This window comes from Ursus americanus, chromosome 18 (genome assembly GCF_024610735.1).
Source record: "Ursus americanus isolate L20-20 chromosome 18, mUrsAme1.1.p, whole genome shotgun sequence".
Classification (NCBI taxonomy): domain Eukaryota; kingdom Metazoa; phylum Chordata; class Mammalia; order Carnivora; family Ursidae; genus Ursus; species Ursus americanus.
Window position 1 is genome coordinate 42,107,811 of NC_142144.1, and position 21,254 is coordinate 42,129,064.

Consider the following 21,254-nt stretch of genomic DNA (forward strand, 5'->3'; position numbering starts at 1 on the left):
TGTATCCTCCTGATCTGGAGACTCTGGGAAGTGAAATAGAGGGAAATAGGAATCAGGAATTGGAGAGGAATCGTGTCATAACACGACTTTGTAGTGTGCATTTGAATATGCCACAGGTCAATCCACTTTCTGGAAACAACCACAAACAGAGATGGCCCGATGTGATCCTTTCTTTTACACTAAAATTATAAAAAGAATCCTTTGATTTATTTTTCTAAAGGCTTTAAAAATTATTTCGGCATTACCAGTTCAGTAAGAAAAAGAATATTCAAATAAGCAGGAAATCATAAAAATCACTCCTTAGCCCCTTATGCAGCGGTAACCTTGACACATGTTTTGAAGTATAGATTTTAAGATTTTCCCCATATGTAAATATGCACATCCACACACAAACATCACAAAAATGGAATCATTATATGCACACTGTCTTAAAAATTACTATCTCAATATACTTTAAATGTTGCCTTTCAAACAATGGCCCAGCATCACACTATTGTACAGATGTGCCATGTTATTTAAACAGTACCAAATTATTGGGCACTTGGATTTAAAAAAAATTTTTTTTAAAGATTTTAGAACATGTACGAGGAGGGGGAGGGGCAAGGGGAGAAGGAGTGAGAGAATCTCAAGCAGACTCCAGCCGAGAGCACAGAGCCCATTGCGGGGCTCCATCTCACGACCCTGAGGTCATGACCTGAGCCAAAATCAAAAGACTTGGACGCTTAACTGACTGAGCCACCCAAGCGCTCCTTTAATTTTTTAATTTTTTTGCTGTAAACAGTCTTGTAATAAACACCGTTTAAAAATATTTACCTTGGCCCTTGTCTCAGAGTTTTATCTGGATAAATTCCTGAAATTCATTGTTTTAGACATATACTTGCTAGCTCCTGAGGTCATCATATATCAGTTATTACTGTGTAACAAACCACCCCATGATTTCATGGCTTTAAGCAGGCATTTATTTTGCTTGCAAATCTGCAAAATGGGAAGAGCTCAAATTGCCTTTTCTCAGAGAAGGCTTGTCTCTAACGGTGTCGGTTGAGTAGTTTCACTCAGGGAGTAAAGGATTTACTTTCAAGATGGCTCCGTCGCCCATCTGGCCAGTTGGTGTTGGTAGTCAGCTGGGAGCTCAGTGGGAGCTGTGGACCGGAGTCCTTGGTCCCTCTTCACATGGGCCTCTCCATGGACTGTTTGGGCTTCTTCACAGCATGGTGTCTGGGTTCCCAAGAGTGAGTGTCCTAAGAGAACAAGGTAGAAATATATGGTGTTTTTATGACCTACCCTTGAAAGTTACAAAGTATCTCTTTTGTTGTATTCTGTTGGTTGAAGCAGTTAAAAAGTCCTGCCCAGGTTCAAGAGGAGAAGACATTGACTCAACCTCTTGATGGGGGAAGTTGCAATATTTTAAAAGACCATGTGGGATAAGAGAATTGCTACAACTTTGGAAAATATAATCTGCTGGAAAGTATAGTAAAAATAGGCTGATTTAAGGTTTGGAATTTTGAATCAATCTAGACCACATACCTCTGTGTATTTTATTATTGACCACAGGTTTCTCAGTTTTTATTGTTCATAAAGGAAAGGTAAAGATTTGTGGTTTCACTCAGTGGTCAGTAAAAAGGAGTCTATAACTGGAATATGGTCAGTGTTTTCCCAGAGGGTTCTTATAAGGCAAGGAGAGTAAGTGGGGCCAGACAGGTCAAAGGCATTTGGGAAAGAAGGCAGTCAGATGCCAAGGAGACCGGTTACAAATGCCATTTCCAAAGACTCAGGTGCAGCATCAAGCTCAGACTGCAGATCAAAGAATTCAAGATTTATTAGTTGGTCAAATGTGTGATGTGTGGATTATTATCAGAGGTCAGCTGGGTAAGGACATTCAAATCAAAGGGGGACCCAGAAAGTTCCAGGCTTCAACATCATAAAACAATATTACTTGCTGATGTCATCCACAACGAATAGCATCACATGGTAGATAAGTCTCAGGATAGGGATGCTGAAATAACCTTGGAAATCGTTTAGACTTAGATATCCTTCAAAAACTTCTGGAGAAGAGGTAGTGTTAGAGAAACCTGGAGAAGTGTGAATGGCTCCTTCCTCCACAGACTTGGCCACTGAAGAACCCGTAATCACATTCCAATTTTTTCTGAATGTCAAATGTAACTACTGGTATTCTGTCTTCTTGTAGGAGCCCCTCTCTACAAGCCATTTTTCATTAAAACCATATGACTGGTAGTTGATCACTATACATGACTCTGCCATTAAGACAGTACCCCTGGCATTTTTCTTTTCTTTTTTCTCCATGTTGAAACTGTTCTGGAAGGCAATGTGGAGAGCTTGTATGAATCAGTAAGTGATTACACCCAACTTTACATAGATTCAAAATCCTTGTAAGAGTGCAGACCCATCTCTTGTTAGTCTGAATTACTTCCAACAGGGAAGAAAACATTTGTTAGAACAAGGGTAGATTGTAATGTGTCCTAAAAAGTGAACGGAAGTGTTTTCTTTCCACATGCACACGTACATTTTTTTTTTTTTAAAGGAACAGACAAAAGTTCATGCACTTCTTGTGTTCACACATCCTTTCATTTTATGGTGGGGAAATTTGGGGATTTTATTTCAACATTGATAGTTTAAATTTGACTTTAATTAACTGCCTGCAAGCAAATATGTAATGACATTTGCAAAAATCAAAGAGCCCTTTGGAAATTTGATCTGAAGAGATTAATAAGGCCAAGAATTTAAATTTGAAATGCTGCATGACCATTATGCGGAGTAGCAACTATCACCGTACGTGCTGGGCAATGGTCAGAGTAGATTTAGATTTAGTCTAAGTGTTTCTCAGCCAGGGACAATTCTGCTGCCTGTCTCCCCACCCAAACCTTCAAGATACGTTTTGTTGACATAACTCTGTGTGTGTGTGTGTGTGTGTGTGTGTGTGTGTGTGCGCGCGCGCGCGCGTGCATACAGGCTATTTTCAGAGATGCTGCGGAATTTCCTACAATGTGCAGGACAGCCCCCCATGACAAAAATTATCCAGTCCAAAATAACAAAAGTGCTGAAGTTGAGGAACCCTGGTTCCAATTCAGACACAAGAACGTTATGAAAGACATTGTCTCATGTATTGCTGCCAGGGCACCAACGTCAGGTTCATAAATATCTGGTTGAATTATTAAAGTATTTTTTTAGTGTTTCCACCCTCACAGCTGAATAAGATCCTTTACCTCTAACTCAAGACCATAGACACAAAGGCATTAATTGAACAAAACTAGACTAACACAAAAGATGAGCTGTAAACAGATTTTCTAAATAATTTATTTAGGACTACCTTACAGGCATGAGTCTTTTTTAACTCCTGCTTTCCTTTATTAAAATCTGGTAACATCTTTGGTTCCTAGGCTCATAGATTCCCAATATATTTATGCTTAGTTTTTAAAAGTGAAGTTTCTCCGCTTTATCTCTTGCTGTTTATTGATGTTGCTCTTTCGTTGTCCTTTTTTTTTTTTTTTTGGTTTCTTTGTGATTCCACATTCCTATATTGCCTTACATATCAGCATGAACAAACTTTCTTAGAGGGTCAAATACCGAGCCCTCCAGTTTCCTAGAAGTGCTTTCTGAGCTTTGTGCTTCATTCCTGTATGACTTTGTGTGTTTGTTTCAACAAGGTTGCACTAGTGTGTTGACCATTTGCTCAGAAATCTCAGTGGTCCGTGGAAGCCTGTGTTGTTTGGCTACATGGATATTGGGTTAATGACCTTACTGATCAAAATTCCTGGTGTTTAATTAAATTATTATAATCCATGCTGTTCCAGAAAGGAGTTGATGCCATTTACCAAAATACGTTTTAGGACTTTCTGACTATAATAGGTTACCCTGCCTAGTGGCCATGCTGACCACACTCCACATAGATCCATGGGCAAGCCATTTTTGATCTTTGGATATTGATGACTGCTCAGTCTCAGGGTCCAGGGAGGGATTATTTGTCTAGCCCTTGAGTGCTGAAGCAGAAAGAAACTGCATCTGGCAAAGAGCCACTAGGAAGCCTATTTCTCTAAAGATACTTTTCTATCCTCTTTTCTTGTCCCATAGTTGGAAAACTTCCCTTTATCCCAGAAAGTAGGAGAAGAGCTATACTTAATATGTCAAACGTATGGCTCACCCTCGAGCTACTGTTATCCCAGAAGTAAAATTATTTTTATCTTCAGTAAATCTTTTAACTCTTCCCTGGTCCATTACAAGTGAGTTGACTACCAAAGGATAGGAATACTGATAAAGTTTCTGGGTTATAGAGAACCAAAAACATCAGTACTTACTGTGTAATAATAATTTGAATGGTTAAAATGGTAGAAAATACCTACTCTTTATATTTATCCTGGACTTTAGAGATGGGACATTTGGCAGGACTCCCAGAATACTCACCCCACCACCCTGAGAAGAACAGTAAGAGTCTGGTCTGTACTGCCTTCATTGAATTTAAAGGTCAGCGACATACTGTCCTGCTGCAGTTGAGGACCCAGCTCTGAAATCGCTCCTGCAAGAATTTTCTCATTTTTAAAACCTCCTTTATGTAAAACTGCCCATTGGCTTTAATCAGAAGTTTAATTTATTCAGAGATAAGGCAAAGGAAGATTTTAACTTCTCTGATGTGAGGGATCTGAAGAAATTAGGAGTGAGCAAGATAAATATCAGAGCGTCAGCACTACACACATTTCCTAATGGATAAGATCTTTGCTTTTGTTATTTTAATTTTCTCTGCATGGAACCAGATAGCCTACGTGCCTTCAATAATTATGATGCAAAGTTGTTAGACTTCTAGGTCTCATCAGAAAGTGCTAAAGTAATTTTTAAATTTCATTTGGGTCTGAAGGGAAGATAGACTATTATTCCTTCCTTCCTTCATTGATTCACAGTTAGTGAAAGCATACGAAGGAAGGAAGTAAGGAAGGAAGGAAAGAAGGGAGGAAGGGAGGAAGGAAGGAAAGAAAGGGGGGAGGGAGGAAGGAAGGGAGGAAAGGAGGAAGGAAAGGAAAGGAAAAGAAAGAGGGGGGAAGGAAGGAAAGAAGGAAAGAAGGGAGGGAGGGATGGAAGGGAGGGAGGGCGGGAGGGAGGGAGGGGCTGCCGGTGAGTTGACTGGAGAAGTTTTGTGAGAGGAAAGAAGAAGGAGTTAAGGATAGGGAAAGTGATGCCCAGTATTTTGCTGGCATATTGACTTTCCTATGTTCCCATTCTAAGAACAAGAGAGAGAAAAGCCAGGGGTTCATATTCTAGCTTCAGGGATATTCATAAAGTCATGACCATTCTCAGGGAATTAAATCACAGACATAGGTGATATTTTGCCGTGTGTGGGCTGGCGCTGGTTGACTTTGAAAACTGTTGTCAAGAGGGGAAGAGAAGGAGGAAGCGCCTTGGTGTAGGGGGTAGTGAAATGGGATTCGTGAGGCCTATGCATTGGTTCCTGCTTCATTCTATGCTTGGCATGGGACCTCAAGTAAATGAAATCGAGCCTTCGTGCCTGAATTTCCCTATTTGGAATGGGGGTAGAAATGATTCTCAGAAAAGTTGGGATTGCTGTATCTAAAGAGTTCTATACTGTCTTGAGCTCCCGAGGTTAAAGGTGACAAATAAAGAAGTCCTTTGACCAATACTCTTTTGTACCATAACTACTCTGCCCTCACTTTCATTGATCAAACTAGGCCTGGTTGCTCATTTGTAGTCCATCTCTCCGTTCTGCAGTCTGCCCAGTCTTGTTACCCCCAAAGCTTTCTCCCTTCCAATTCCTTGCTTCCTGAGGCTCAGCTCAAGAGGTTCTTGACTCCTTAGTCCTGCACGCATCCTTAATTGCACTGTGATGATTATGGTGGGGACGGTTATGGTGGTGGCACAGGGATTGTCTTACCCCCTGCACATTTTTGGACTTCCTATTCCTTTTCTCTTCCTCTAAATTCTCTCTTTTCAATTAAAAAAAATTCCCTGGGTTTTGTTTGTTTGTTTGTTTGTTTGTTTTTACTCCTTCCATTTCTCAAATCTTTTTATTCATTATCCTGATTAGCAAATACAAGGGCCTGAGGACCAGCAGCAGACATGGCATATTCCTCCAAAAGAAGGTGTGTTGGAAAGGGGCTGTGAGGGAAACAAGCTATAGAATGCTTACCGACAGACAATGCCTTACCATGGATGAGGGCAGGCGGGTTCTTCCCTAGTGCAGCAAAGACGGGACATATTGTCTCTATAAAATTGAAGAACAGTAATAGAACTCACTAAAAGTTGGTCTTTTTTTGCATTATCCCCATGTATCAGAGATTCTAAACAATGTCAATGATAAAATACTCCCACCCTTTGCACACCACTGCTCATAAACACACTGTTCTTGCTCCTATCCTACGTTGGTATTTTTTGTCCTTGTTATATTAAGTGACCTCTTCTCTTGGATCCTGGGTTTTTCTTCTGCCATTTGATTCTGAACCAATTTTGTCTGCCTGGTCCCCTCTCTAAAAGAGGAAAGCTGTGTGGTGGGGGAACACTTTTCAAATAACACGGAGTTTCCACCTATTAAGGCAGTAGCAACTATAAAACTCTGGTTTTGTGATGGGAGAGGAAAAAGAAGTGAAAGTAGTCTGCCTTGTTATCATTCACACTGTCTAGGATCAATGACACTTTGTAATAGTATTAACTAGTCAATTCACATATACAAATGGGTTCTCTCCACCAGCCGCTGCTGCTGAGCTCAATGACAATTGTTTGCCTTAACTACAATTGTACTCAATTCTCAGAAAGAAAATAATGACTTTTTACAGGCTCTTTAGGCCATTTTGCCTTTGGAATGTTCTTTGCAAAAAGAACATCCCTATAGTCAATTTTTATGTAGCCAGACACCAATCTAACTTGCATTGCTTAAGCGATTATGTATGTGGGGGTGGTAGCCAGAGCACTTAATTTTTGTTTTTGTTCAATGTCCAGAGAGATTAACCTGAAAGATAAATATTGACTACATCAAGGACTTACTGCCTTGATGTTTTGATTTGTAGAACTGGTATCTCCTTGAAATTCACCTCACTAGCTTCTTTGAAGCCTTGTCTGCCCTTCCCTTATTCCCATTTGCAATTCACTTTCCAGTTAAGACTGGAACTGCGTTCAGCTCATGTCCATACTGGTCTAAGAGAGTTCAGTCTTAGAAGGCAACTTAAAGACCATCGTTTCCAACCCTTAGCTGGGTGCTTGAACCCCTTTTAACAAAATATATTTTTTTTAATTTAACTTTTAAAATTTGAGTATAGTTGACACACAATGTTCTTTCAGTTTCAGGTACCCTTTTAAATCTTGATCAGCTGTTTTTATCATCCCTGCTTGAATACTTCCAGTGATGGGGATGGCATCACCTTGAGGTACATCCCATTTCATATTTCATGGTATAATGGAATAGGTGTTCTTCTTTATTTTGAGTTGGTATCTCTCCCTTACTTGTCTTCTTGGGTGACTAAAAAAAAGAATTGAAAAATGAATACTTGTCCTTCCTGTTTTCCAGAAGTAGAAGGTTATTTATGGGAATCTTAGCTACTTTATGTATATTCCTTATACTTGAGGATGATGACTCTGGAAAGAGTGGAAAAATTCAAATCTGGGCTTTAGGAGGTTATAAAATGTGGGTTATACTATGGGAGTAAGATACTTGGAGGAAAGTACACTGTATCTTTGTTTCCCCACACCACCCTCAGGCTGACAGGTGTAAATATGTAGCAAAGTCTCAAAATGGTAGCTGGCTAGGACGGCTAGGAGTTATTGTTGTTATTGTGTGTGTATGTATGTGTGCAGGAGGATTGTAAAAGGAAGGGGGAAACCCCAACCATTTTATCTTGGTGATTGGGGAAGAGAAAATTCTGCTGCCATTACCCTCACTCCTCCCCTCCCGCTTCACAGTTCTATTGGACAGCCAGAGTCATCTCTGGTCTTTCATTTTGGATACCCAGCTGCCTCTGTGAGGCAGTGGCTTTGGCAACATCTATATACCTCAGGATGGTTCTTTCTGAGAAGAAGGATAAGCCACCAGAAGCAGGGACTCATCACTCAGCCTTAGCAGAAACCCCCACCTCCACCCCCAATGGCTCCTTCCTCTGAGAGAGGCTTGAGGACGAGGGCTCTTCAGGTTTAAGGGAAAGAGGCCAAAGTTGACCTTTTGTGGGAGATCATTAGTCGACACTGAGTTACAGCCAGCAGCCACGGAATCAGGCGAGACAGGTGCCTCAGTTTGAGGGCTACTGAAATCCCTGCTTTTGAAATCCTGAGACTATTTGGGAAATAAATCTTAAACATGTCAAACACATCAGGACCTCAAACAAATGCTTTTCTCTCTCCAGGTGTCTATCTCCTTGACTGTAAAATGAGTAGGTGGGATTGAGATGGAAACAAAAGTTCTTTTCAGCTCATGTAGTCTAAGAATCTAAGCTTGGTGTTGAATTTAAAGAGTTCAAAATCAGGCTTGAGCTGAGGGTGGGGGAAGAGAGACTATGTTGTCATTAAAACCCTTTGTAAAATCCTTTTGAAAATATTCACCCTGAACTTGAAAGTGATTTACTTTCTCAAATACTGGCAAAGCTTTCAAACCAAAGGACTTCCTTCTAGTATATAAGGTAGAGGAAGCAGTGTGTGACAGACTAAAGTGAATACTTTATGTTTAGGTGGGTTTGAACACATCTAAGGTAACTGTTACTTTGATAGAAAAGTGTTTCAGGGGGAGTTACAGAGATGAAAGTACAAATTTGTATAGCATAAGCTTATGGAGTGGGTTTCACTGACTTGGATATTGTTACAGAGGCAATTCTACACAAAGGAAGCATGTTCACTTAAAACAAAACCCACAGAAGCTACATAGTTGAGCCCTGAGGATATTAAAACATTACTAGTGACCAGGAAGAAGAAACCAAAGAATCATTGATCTTCTCATTTGATGGATTTAACTTTTATTATGAAAGCCTTTGTTATCTTCTAATTCCATGGCCTTTAACATATTCTTGTAATTTGTCTGTTCTCTACCATTATTAGTCAATAGACAGTTTTGGTTAATCAAGTACTGCACTCAATGGGGACTGCCATATGTATCACACAAAGATCATCAATTGAAAAGTATTTTTTAAAAAATTCTGTGCTCACTGACAGCTTATGTTCATTCAAAAAATTTGGGATGCTGTTAACAAAAGAAGATACAATTGAGGTTCAATTAGAAGAAAAAAAGAAAAAAAGAAGAGAAAAAAAAAACCCCGAAACAAAAGATGTCCCTTATAAAAGAGTTGAGACTGGATATAGTAGTTGAGGAAACATTGTAGTAAATAGATTTGAATGGATACTGAAGGTTCAAGCTAAGGCAAGAGCAGTAGAAATGGTTATTTAGGAAGTGAAGTTCATTGGACCTCATAATGTGGTATAGAGGGCAGAGGGGGAGAGGAGAGAGAGGATCAGGATGTTTCTTAATATTTTTGGCTTAGAAGATGGGGTGAATGTTAGTGGCACTCACATAGGCAGAGACAGTAGAAGATACGGTTTGCTTTGGGGAACAGATGGCAAATCTACTTTGACATTTTGCGTTCAAGATGTATATGGGCATCCTTGAGGTGAGATGCCTAGAACCAGGTAAATATCCAGGTAGACGGATCTTCGGCACAGGAGTGACAGTGAAAGTTACAGGAAGGGATGGAATTTCCAAGGGACATCAGAGAATGGGAAAACGGTCAGGGTAGTAGCCCCACAAATACCATCTTAAGGAGATAAAATAGGGCAGGTGGATGGGGGCGCCTGGGTGGCACAGCGGTTAAGCGTCTGCCTTTGGCTCAGGGCGTGATCCCGGCCTGCTTCTTCCTCTCCCACTCCCCCTGCTTGTGTTCCCTCTCTCGCTGGCTGTCTCTATCTCTGTCGAATAAAAAAAAAAAAATCTTAAAAAAAAAAATAGGGCAGGTGGATGAATCAGTCTCTGAGACTTTGGATTGAAATTTAGAGCAGAGCTTGGGAATGGGGCTTGGTTGGAGAGAGGGATAACTCTTTGAGATAGAAAGGGCTATGAAAAGGATGTTTGGTTGAGATTAGTTATGTGTGGTCTTTTGGGGAGTTTTGAAGGCAAGAAAGTGAGTAACTAGAGAGTTGAGGGAGTTCATACATCTTCATGAATCTCTGTCATAGAATTACAGAATACAAAACTGTAGCATCAAAAAAGACTGTAGAAGTCGTCATGGATTGAGTTATTGGTCCCAATTCTTGACTTCCTTGTTATAGTACATCCATGCTCTTTGCTATATAATATCACAGTGCCTTTCTATTATGGGTGGAGTGTTTATTACATTGATATAAGACTTGGCCATGTGACTTGCTTTGACAACATGTTGTTAGTAGATGTGATGTGAGCAGGGAGGGGTCTTATGTGCTTGTATAGTTTGGCTGGATCACCATGAGGTGATTATGTCCTGGATATGCACTGCTGCTTCAGCCTGGGCCCCAGAATGAGCAGGTACAAAGCACAGGTGACCTTAATCCAAAGGAGTAGATCCCAGTAAACACCAGTTTAGGAAGATGAACTAGGACAGAACAAGTGTTCTAGCCTGCTCTCAGGCACTATTCAGAATAAGTCTAATTATTCTTTTGCAGCAAAGTCCTTCATATGTTTGAAGACTTGTTCCCTTTAAGACATATCTTTCTCAGATTAAACGTAGTCAACTAGCACTTGACTTCTATTCCCACAGCCTTCCATATGTCTTCTTATTCTTCAGGGGCTGAAAAGCTAATGACTACATTTCCAGACCTCCTTGAAGTTTGGATTCTGGTTGCAAGGTAGACTGTTTCAATGAGATGCACCAGTATGATATTTGGAAGGCAGACTACATTTCCAGACCTCCTTGAAGCTTGGATTCTGGTTGCAAGGTAGACTGTTTCAATGAGATGCACCAGTATGATATTTGGAAGGCAGAAGAGAGGTGGAGGCCATATTCAGCTGGGAAGCAAGCTCATGCAGGTTTAGAGGCAATCACATTGACCAGATTAGCATTCCTCTCTCTAGCCACCAGCTCTTAACTTGTTAAGAAGCAGTAGTGACAGTGGCAGTAATCATAACTTCCTGATCTCCAAATTGTTATGGTGGTGTCTCTTCAGGTTGGTTATGTGGTGCCTTTTTTACTTGATGCCTGTGCTTCTAGCCTTCTGAAATTTCTGTAATTCTGGGATGAATTCCTTGAATTAAATCCCTTTCTGCTTGAAATTTCTAGAGTGATTTCTCTTTTCCTACATTGGACCCTGACTGACTCACAATGTAAACCCTTTTCCTTCCATTTCTTTTTTGGACCCAAGTGTCCATCCACCCAACTGTTTGTGACCAATTTGCATTGGAATGCAAATCAATTTAGTCATTAATCACCTTTTTCAGTTCATCTGATTTATTTATTTTTGGTAGCAAGGCGTTTCTTAAAGAAGGAAGCAGTGTGTTAATGTATATTCCGGCAGGGGCACCTGATCTTATTGTAGATAGGTATTTTGAATATCACTGGGTTGCTCAAAAACCACAGGTCACGTACTTTGTATTTTCTTCCTCTAGGCACTAAAACTGCTTCTTATTTTGTTTTTATTGATAATTGCAATTTTACCCCAGGGAGCATATGTCTCCCGGGGTTGCATTATCTATTTGTAATGGAAAATTTCTTTAAAAATTAGGTGACTTTCCTAACTCATTTTTTGTTTCTTTTTCTGAAATAATCCTTCTGAAAAGTAATTACTTCTTTCATTAACAAAGCAATGCATGCCCATGGTAAAATAAAAGTTTTAACACATTCATTAAAGTTTAAGCACAAATAATATAATACGAAAAATAAAAATTCCTTTATCTCTCCAACTCCTTAGCTAACTTCTCCAAAGTAACTCTTGACAGTATTTTCATTAAAAAGTTATTTATTTTTCAGTGGAAATAGCCTTAGCTGAAACTTACAACTGTAGTTGTGCCATTACTTTCTTCACCCACGGTGGATAATGTGAACTTTTATATTTATACCATTGTGACTCTGTCACAGTGACCTTTTCAAGAACCAAAGCACCAGGTAGATTTGGCGTTTATGCTATTGCCACAGGATGGGGATTTAATTTTGATGTCAGTTTTTGATCAAATTATGGGATATCGATATTGACAAGATAAATAATGAACCCATTAATTATAGAACCAAGAAGAAAAGCTACACTTTTTTTTTAGCTGTTGTTCTTTCCAATATCTTAAAAAAAAAAAAGACTTATTAAAAATGAAAATTCACAAGGGGAAAAAAAAGAGAAGGAATAACTATGTATTTGAAAACATCAAATTTAGAAAGCTATTAAAGAGAATCTGCTTTTTCTGACAGTAATTAAACAAGCCACTATATCTGCTCATTGTGATTGTTGTCATCAATGAGCCTGTCTTTGTGTCAAGTGTTTTTTCCCCTCTTAATAATTTCATAATCTTATTTACACGATTCACAAGTGAGAATTAAAGTGACACTGATTTAAATGTGCCGGTCGAACACATAGAACGCATTCCAATCTAATTTACCTGTCCAGAGGAGACCAAGGTGTAATTGGAAAAGGACATTATTTAAAGTTAAGAGTAAACATTTCAGTTTTCTGAGTTTCCTTTCAAATCTTATTACTGTATATTTCTGTTTAGTCCTGAGTGAATATGGGGACACTTAAGGCTAAATGGAGACTTCTGTTCCTCACCCGGTGTGACTGTGGTTAATGATCTACAGAGAGGTAGGGTTTGTGTCTTCCTAAATGGTCTCTCCAGGACTGGGTGGCCATTTGCACAAAGTGGCAAGAGCTAAGTGACCCTCTGAAACTGGATGATAGTGGAGAGCAAGAGTGGGGGTGTAATTGTCATGGACCTGGCTTCACTAGTGCCTGGAAGAGTGGAACTGGGGGTGATATTGATTTGGTATGCCCCAGGACAACCGTACATATTGTGAAAATGCTGGTTGACAAATATCCATGAGCTGAGCTCTTCCCTGTCCTGTGATCCTCTTCAAAATCCAGAAACTACAGAGTGAATGTGCAGTGCTTTAGGGAGACTAGAGATCCCTGAGCTAGTGTCCTGGCCAGTGCTATTTCTGTGGGCTGCTGCCTGTATAATACCATTTGCTAAATACATTGACTGTCGTCCCTGGATGGGACCCACCAGAACTGGATCTTTTAAGAGCTTGGTTTTCCATCAGAACCCTCAGAATTTATGTATTCCCAAATTAGGATGTCCATCGGTCCTGCATTCCATCCAACCACCCCAGTAGTTTTAGGGTATTAAATTTTGACCTTTAATCTGAGCAGGGAGTTTTGTAAGTCTCCTATGGTTTTATAGTCTTTACGGGGTGGTTGGGGGGGGTGTGCAGAAAAAGGAAAGAAATGTTGTGTTGTTGTTGTTTGAAATGTATGATTTTTTTAAAGAAAAGAGTATTTGAGAGAGAGCGGGAGAGAGCGCGAGGGCTCGTGCAATGCGTGCATGTGAGTGGGGGGAGGGACAGAGGGAGAGAATCTCAGATTCCCTGCTGAGGGTAGAGCCCAACTCCGGGCTCAATCTGATGACCTTGAGCTGAAACCAAGAGTCAGTGCTTAACTAACTGAGCCATCCAGGCACCCCAAGAAATTTGATTGGTTTGCTCTATGCCACCTAAGATTTCGGTTTTTCCCTTATTACTAGGCTGAGGATGAGGAGGAATACTTTGAAAAAGCTTCACTTTAAAATCTTTACCCTCCAATTCCTGTCACCAGGCAACACCAGGCAGATTTAAAGATAGCATCTTTCATCAGCATTAAGAAAAAATCCTTTTGGTTCTTTTTGATTCATGACTTCACACTTCAAATAGTCCTCAGATATTAATTAAAACTTTCAGACTCAAGGTACCACCTTAATGGTTTTTCTTTGCAGTGGTTGTGGTTTCTAAGAAACATTTAGTCTGATACCACCAGCTAAAATCCTGTGTGGAAAATGAACAAACAAACAAACAAACACGTAGCAGTTGGAACCTGTTGTCATGATTTCTTTTCTAGTTCAATTTATTTATTGTTTACCACAGTAATTGGTTTATTCTCTTACTAGTCAGTAGTAAATGTGGCCTTCATGGATGCCTGTCTTATTATGGTCTGGTATTATCTCCCCCTGTCCACCCCCCACCCTTCAAGCGGTGAAAAAACATCTTGGGCTGCAGGTTATGGGCAAGTGAAGTCATTTGGAGGGGGTGGGTGAGCACTGGTAGAGGCGTAGATTAGTTTAGTCCCAGCCTCCACCAACCTGACAGAGCCCCAGATTGTGCGGAATAAAAACATGGAGATGGCCAACTACCTGAGCTTAAGCAGTCCTTCCTGGGGATTTTTTAAAAAAATGGGACAAAGGAAAACAAACAACAAACAAACAAAACCAGAGTCTTAAATACAGAGAACAAACTGGTGATTGCCAGAGGGGAGGTGGGTGTGGGGAACGGGTGAAATAGGTGATGGGGTTTAAGAGGTATGAAATTCCAAAAAGACAGACAAAAGAAAGAAAGGGAGGGAGGGAAGGGAAGGGAAGGAAAAGGAAGGGAAGGACGAAGGAAGGGGAGAGAGAGAGAGAGGAAGGAAGGAAGGAAGGAAGGAAGGAAGGAAGGAAGGAAGGAAGGAAGGACAGACGGAAGGGAGGGAGGGAGGGAGGGAGAAAGAAAAGGAAAAAAGTCTATTCTTTCATCTTTTGTTACCTGAGGGTTATGTTAATTGGTTAGTTTACAGTTCTTAAGTATTTCAAGAAAATTTGCTTATTCTTCTCAAAAATATTGAACAAAAGGGACAATATTCTTTTTTTTAAAAAAGATTTTATTTATTTATTTGACAGAGAGGGAGAGAGAGAGAGAGAGAACAAGGAGGGGGAGCAGCAGGCAGAGGGAGAGGGAGAAGCCAGGCTCCCTGCTGAGTAAGGAGCTTGATACAGACTCATCCCAGGACCTGGGGATCATGACCTGAGCTGAAGGCAGGCGCTTAACCGCTTAGCCGGCTGAGCCACTCAGGTGCCCCAAGGGACAATATTCTTAATGCCAAATCATTTCTATTTTCTCTCCTTACATTCCAGAGATTTTTAACTGATACTCAAATTATGGCAGAAACTGCCCAATATCTATTGTCTCTCTTTTCCTTAATAAAAGATTATGGATTTTAAGCTTGGAACATTGTTTTCCAGCAGAAAGACCAAATTTCCCAGTCTCCTTTTGTAGTTAAAAGGGACTGTTTTGACTAATTTGTGTAATTAAAAGTATTGTGTGGGGGTATCAAATAAAGGGATCTGTCCATCTTGTCCTTTCACATCCTTCTATCCCTCTAGTCTGCCTGGAATGAAGATATGGTGACAGGAGCTCTAACAGCCACTTTGGACCTTGAGGAGAAGGGAAAGCGATAAGGAATAGCAGAGGAAAGTGTGGGAATGGTCCCTGCACTTTGTGAAAGCGTGATTCTACCCCTAGCATTACCAACCTCCAGACTTCTTAAAAATTGTGAAATAAAAAAAGTTCTGTCTTGCTTAAGCCACCCATACTTTGGGTTTCGCTGTTACTTAGAGTCAAGCCAATTCTAACTAATTGAACCTCTAAAATTATTTCCACCTTGAGGATCTAGGCCTTTACCATGTCCTTCTGTTGCTCTATAGCATTAAATCCTTATTTGTTTGTTTGTTTATTTATTTGTTACTCATTGAATATCTACCACTCACCAGGCACAGAATATACTGGCACTGTATACTCAGTGGTTAGCAAAACAAACATCATCTCTAGCATTTAGAGCTTACAGTCTAGTGAAGGACACAGACAATAAAATGTGAGAAATAACTTTTTATTTCCTCTTTTGCTATCTTTTTCTCTCTCTTGAATTATTCTTTAATTTGTGTCCTAAACTCCGAGGAAAGGGCCATGTATCTTCATCATTTCCTGAGATATCGCCACGTTGGCACTTAGGACTTTCAAAATAAGAACTCTTCTGATTCCAGCTACGTTCTTTCCATAGAAGATTTTGGAACTCCTGTATCACATGCCAGTTTTTAGTAGCCAATAGGCCTTCAATTTGAGGACTGTATTCCCTCCCATAGTGAGGGAGTGTGTGTGTGTGTGTGTTTGTGTGTGTGCGCGCACATGCGTGAGTTCTGGTTTCTTTGCTCCCTTTGTGATTTAACAGATGCTAGGATTTGTTTCTGTCTTTACCCTGCCTCTGCTAAGATCCATATTTGTTCTTTAGTTGCTTTTTTAATGGCCCTGAACCTCTTTATGGCTTTCCTAATTAGGTATTATCTAACCCACAAGTTGTCAGAATGATGGCCAAGACTACTCTCTCATTCAGGGTGTCTGTTAGGACTATAGCACAAGCTATAGACCCTGTCTTCTTTACTGTTTCTATTGGCTGTGTGGGTCTTCAGAGCACAAAAGACAGCGGTGCCCAACACTTACATTTGTTTCCTTGTTTTCTTTCACTGATGCTATAACTCAATTTGTATGGGTATCTTTCCCATAACTCTTCATGGTTTTGCTATACACATTCCATCACTGATCTGTCTTTTGGTTTCAGTCTTTCTTCATTTATTCCCTCCTGCTCTGTGTCTCCTCTTCACTGTGCCACCTGTGATTGTAATGACTTTTCAGCTGGGCTGGATAGCAGTCAGGGTGTCCAATGCATGATTTCCTTTGACCAAATTGTTTACCAAAAGAGCAGTATTTTAATAGGCATGGCATCTTTTTTTTTAAATTTCATCTTCTCTTTTTTAATTAATAATAATATTTTTTTATTATCTTAGTCACTAAGCAAAATAAGTCAAGCAGAGAAAGACAATTATCATAGGGTTTCACTCATTTATGGAACATAAGAAGTAGGAAGATCGGTAGGAGAAGAAAGGGAAGAAGAAAGGGGGGGTAAGCAGAAGAGGGGGGAGTGGGATAGGCATGGCATTTTTGTTTGGTATTTTTCATTTAGCCAAGAAGTCTGTTTTGTCATTGCACACTCATGTTTGGACCCATGGCTTTAGTAATTCTTCTGTCACACTTAAAACTGCTTTTCAGAGACTCAATTATGGCTCAATGAGTAAAATCCAAAGAATATTCCTTTTCCAAAAAAGCAAGTTGCTAGAGGTGAGAAGCAGTATTTTGGTCCTGGAAGCAGCTAAGAGAGAACACTTGGACTTTACGTTAAAGACAAGACATGGTTTATTGACTTCAAAAAGTTTAGTTCGTTCTAAAACAATCCGAAAGAAGCAATGACACTAGGTCTATTAAATTCAAGAAACGATAAATTTCAGTTATTGGCACAAACATTAAGTATCTTGAAATGTAGAACCACAGTCTGATAATATTGCTAAATTTGGGTTCATATGACAAGATATTGAGAAATCCAGGAAATTTATGACATGTTAGGGCAATGGGCTATGTCACTTAATTGATGAAAAATCCATCCTCTTTGAATCATGTTATGAAAACTGCTAGCAAAGAAAAAAAGAGTCCAAAATTCAGGATAGATGGTTGGAATTTTTTGGAGGCAAATACTGATGAGGCTGTAGCAATGCTTTCAAAATCCCAGTCTCTTCCCTTAGAGCAATGGGAGTTGCATTCTTGAGTTTGTAGAAGGGTCTCAGAGGTGCTGATGGCTTGACCATCCAAAATAGAAAATCTCGGGCTGTGTTTATTGAAGCAATCCTCTATGTACAGACATCTCAGTTTTTTCAGTCCTTATAAGAGCAGAGATAAACAAAAGTGGAACCAGTTGTTATGAAAATAGTTTTCTGAGTCAGATTTACTTGGTAAAGGGTGGAGATGGTTTGCACATCTGGATGTTTGTGTCAGTGTATATACCAGATTTTTTCTCTAATGATATTTTTAGATGCTCTGCCAGGATTTCACTTTGTTTCCTCCCTCAGATACTCTCTCCCATTGCTATTTTCTCTTCATTATGGGTCAGATGTTCCTGCTTTTTGCAGGCCTAATTATTTTTATTGGATGTGAGGTATCGCAAATTTTACCTTTTTGGGTGCTGAGTATTTTTGTATTTCTCTAAAGACTGTTGGGCTTTGTTAAAGTATACATTTAAGGTACTTAGAAATGGTTTGATCTTTTGGGTACGGTGGGACCAGAGCTATTTTCTGCCACTACTGAAGTACCACCTTCTTTGTGAAATTTGAAGACTTTCTGTTTTGACCCATGAGGACAGGAACAATTCATAGTCCTGTATGAGCAGCCTGGATTGTTCCCTCTGATCCCTTTAGGTGATGCTTTCCATGGCTTCAGGTAGTTTTTTCACTTGCATGGACTCAGCTGAAGACTGGAGGAGACCCTTGTTGTTTTTGTGTAGCTCTCTCTCCTCTACTACTCTGCCTGGGCACTGGCTGTCGTGACCTTCCCAGACAATGAGCTCCTTCTCCTTTACTGTGTTTGAGGAGGTCCTTATGAGGATGTGACTGCCAGTTGACTCTTGAGCTGGACATGGACAACCGGAGACTCCTCACCCTCTCCACTGTGCTTGGAATGTACATTCCAATCACTGTTCCCATTCCAGGAGCCCTTTCATGGATGCAGCCTTGAGGAAGTAATGTGCTGTTGAGACCATCTGGGCTGTATACGTGACTGAATGCTGTTAAGGCCTTATAAACTCTTCAGATTGTGGTGGTGGATGTGGAGATCGGCTTGTCTTGCGGATGCCCAAGACAAGCCTCCTGTGTATGTTCCCTTGCTTGCTAAAACCCGCCACCTATGAATCTGGGATTGGTCTGCCTCTTTCTTCAGTCTTTCTTTGCTTTCTGTATGTAGGGGCCAGTTTTAAAATTTACCCGATAATGTGAACTAACAGACTCAGGGAGAATATCAGTACCTCCTGGGTACTTCCTTCCTCGCGGCAGCCTGAAAACTCTGTCAAGGCAGTAAGATGGGGCAGTGATAGGGCTAACTTATTTGTTGCCCCACCTTAGGGACCACTGTCCTGTGCTGCCTGATATTCAATGTCTGAAAGCCATATTTTGTGGGTTTGTTTGTTTGGGTTTTTTTGTTGTTGTTGTTGTTGTTTTCTTTTTAGTTGTTTCAAGTGGAAGGGGAAATCCAGTCCCCGGGACTCCATCTTGTCCAGAATCTTTGTGCGTTGTGATCACACCGGGTAAGTTCCCTGAGCAGGGTCTCTACACACAGCAGCGGTCTTACCTCAGCGTCCTGGTGTCTGAGAAGGAGAATCTAAAGGATATAAATGCATCCCAGTATAAACTCAGCTCTTATCCATGCAGTTATCCTGCTACACCAGTTCCATATCTTCAGTCAGTCATGGTATCCAGACGGCATCACTGAGAAGGTTTGTTCTTTGGTCATTCACCCATCCATCCACCCATTAACTATTGGCTAAGTATCTTTTATATATAAAACTCACTTAATTGTTGGAAAACAGAGACAGTAAGACTGTCTCCTTCTGGGAGCCTATGTTGTAGTTGGGGAAGATAGCTGATCATGATCCATATGGTTAATTGTGACAGATGCTGAGAAGTAAAAGCAAAGGATGCCACGAGAGCACCTAAGTGGGGGACTAACGTGGTCTGGAGAATTAGGAGGGTTTCCCTGTGGAGGTGACATAGAAGCTGGGACTTGGAAGGACGTGATTATAAGATAAGACTGTTTTTCTCAAAAGGGCCTGAACTATTCCAAAAATATTTTATCGAGCATTTAATGTAAACTTTAGTGCCTGATAATGAAAATGCTCTTATTATCTGACGGTGCAGAGAAAGACAGTAAAATGGAAAATGCATATTAAAACTTTACTAAATCATTAGACTTGGGTTAGAAGTCAGTGGTTAAAATGTTAGTAGTGATTTAGCTTGCATTGTGGAACTCTAGATGATTTTTCTTCTTCTTCTTTTTTTTAATGTTCCTGTTTTCTCCAAGTCTTCTGATGTTTGCTGTGTTGCTTGTATACTTAGGAAAAAAGGGAAGCAACAGAGGAAAAGAAAAAGGAAAAATATGCAATACAATATAGGTGCTGCCCTCTAACAGGTATCTCATGACCTGATCCTTTAAGTACCACACTGTGTAGTCACGTATCCTGTGGCAAAACATCAATGCTGTTTCTAAAAACACATTGTCAAGCTGACCAAATGAGCCATTTTAGTGAGCATTTAGAAAACAAGTTCAAAAGAGGATTTTGTCTTCGATTTCTATACAGTGTGAAGCTTGCCTTTGAGACTAGTCTTGAAGGGCATGGGCAGATGTGCTCGGCGAGCTGGTAGTGAGCCTGTGTGTGGATGCCTATCTTTTCACATCTGGGCAGTTTCTTGGCGTGTGTGAGTCATGGCAGCTCTGCTCCTAGAATCGTGTGGCAATATCAAAGGGAAGGAGAGTGGTAAGGCTCTGCTTTCTGCTCCTATTTTTAGGCAAAACTCTTTTCGCACTCAGAAGCATGACTTCTCTAAGTTTGGAGCTTTTAATTGACATGCATTTTTTTTAGAACTTGGCATGCAGACCGCTTGTGGGTTCAACTAGCAGGATATGGGACCAGTTTGGAGTTCTGGACTATTTACTTACTGTGTTTGTGAAGAAAGTGATGGGTTTCTTGGATCATTTTAACTTAGTTTTTAACCTTATAACAACATGACTGAAATTCACAGAATATAGCATTTGTAATCCCTGAAGAAGGGTTAGCTGGAATCACTCAGCTCAGGAACGGTTTTCCCAATTCAGGCATGTGAGTCCATGATAGGAATTATTGGTTGCAGGCTTGGATATTTTGAGATCTTCGTGGCTGTTGTGATATCAAGGGCCGCAACTTAAAGCTCAGAAGGCCACAGGCATGGGCAGAGGACCACTCAGTCCTGTCTAAAATTCTTCCCAGCTGTTTTCAGAGATTTTCATAAAAAGGACTTTATTTGGTGTCAAGCGACTATTTTTGGTAAAGATAATTGTCTATCTTCAAACAATAGAACCCGAAGGTTTAAAGGATTGAGGTAAAATTCACAGCATATAAAATCCAACATTATAAAATGTAAGATTCAGTGGCATTTAGTACATTCACCGTGCTGTGCAGTCATCACCACTACCCAGTTTTAAATATTGTCATCGTCCCAAAAGGAAACCATGCACCCACTGAAGCAGTCACACCTCGTTCTGTCTTTCTCACTAACCTGCTTTCTGTCTCTGTGGATATAGCTGTTCTGGGTATTTTATATAAATGGAATCATACAATATACGGCCTGTGCATATGGTGAGTTTGATCTGGCATAATGCTTGTGTGGTTCGCCCGTGTTGTAGCAT

At 40.2% G+C, this 21,254-nt stretch overlaps 1 long non-coding RNA gene across 10 annotated transcripts in view; it reads left to right on the plus strand.

Annotated features, from left to right (window-relative positions):
- LOC123781326 (uncharacterized) overlaps nucleotides 1-21,254 on the plus strand; it is a 1,008,785-nt gene that overhangs the window by 106,367 nt on the left and 881,164 nt on the right. The window contains exon 3 of one of the 10 annotated variants that reach the window (XR_015727459.1): nucleotides 7,294-7,379. The exons of the other annotated variants lie outside the window; for them this stretch is intronic. This is a non-coding gene — a long non-coding RNA (uncharacterized LOC123781326). The remainder of the gene's footprint in view (nucleotides 1-7,293; nucleotides 7,380-21,254) is intronic. 10 annotated transcript variants of the gene reach the window in all.